The sequence below is a fragment of the Nanorana parkeri genome, unplaced genomic scaffold (assembly GCF_000935625.1).
Source record: "Nanorana parkeri isolate BGI_ZX_2015 unplaced genomic scaffold, ASM93562v1 scaffold23, whole genome shotgun sequence".
Classification (NCBI taxonomy): Eukaryota; Metazoa; Chordata; class Amphibia; order Anura; family Dicroglossidae; genus Nanorana; species Nanorana parkeri.
The window spans coordinates 3,431,377-3,432,328 of NW_017306291.1; positions in this window are offsets into that span (position 1 = coordinate 3,431,377).

Below are 952 nucleotides of genomic sequence, written 5' to 3' on the forward strand. Positions count from 1 at the left end.
GCTGACGGAGCCACAAAGGCGCCATGATTTAAAAGTACACAGAGAGAAAGTACTTAGAACGCATCAGCCGTATCAAATAGGTTCTCAGAAGAGGCACAAAAATGTATTGTTGCCATGTTGCTTCCTGTTACGATGTTATATAAAATAGTTCTGTAATGCTTTTTAAGATTCAGTCCTGTTGCTCTTCAAGCGTGTATAGCCAGCGCAGAAAAAAGGATTTCAAATGACAAAAAAATGGAGTGGATTATTTCATAACCAACTGGCCCTTACACACACAGAAGAGAGCAGCTTCCAGGGGACATTCACCTTTCCATTTTTGCAACCCTCCCCTTTCAATAAAACCTGAACGTGTTAATTTTTTTTAATTTACCTTTTTTAAAATGTCTTTGTGTGGCCCAGTCCCCATTACCATTGTTGCTTAGACAAGAATTCTGTATGTGTGTTATAATTAATCGAAATGAATCGATTAAAAAAAATTTTGATTAATCGAACACGAAAATGTTAATCAGTAACAGCCCTAATTTTTTTATAATAATTAAGGTACTTGAATGTATTTTTAAGATTTAGCGCCTGAGTTTAGTGTCACTTTAAATGTAGGTCTTTTGGACCTGCATTAGATGGGATGAGATCAGCAGTCCTTATTTTTGCTTTATTAAATAATCAAGTTTGTAAGTCAAAACCAGCAGTGTGAAATATTCCCCATCCCAGAGGATAAATGATGCATCTGGATGTCACAAGGGATGGCCATGAAGAGCTCCCCATGGGTGTGGGTCGGGTGCTCTTGCCAGGCATTTGATCTACAGGTGTTGACTTTCCACCAGCATCTTGTTCATTGAGCTGTATTTGAATGAGAGGATAACAGACAAGCCCTACACATGGCTGCTAGGCATTCATATATTTAATACTAGAGAGGGAGATAGAGGGAGACGAGCAGATGAAGTGAGGGATCCTC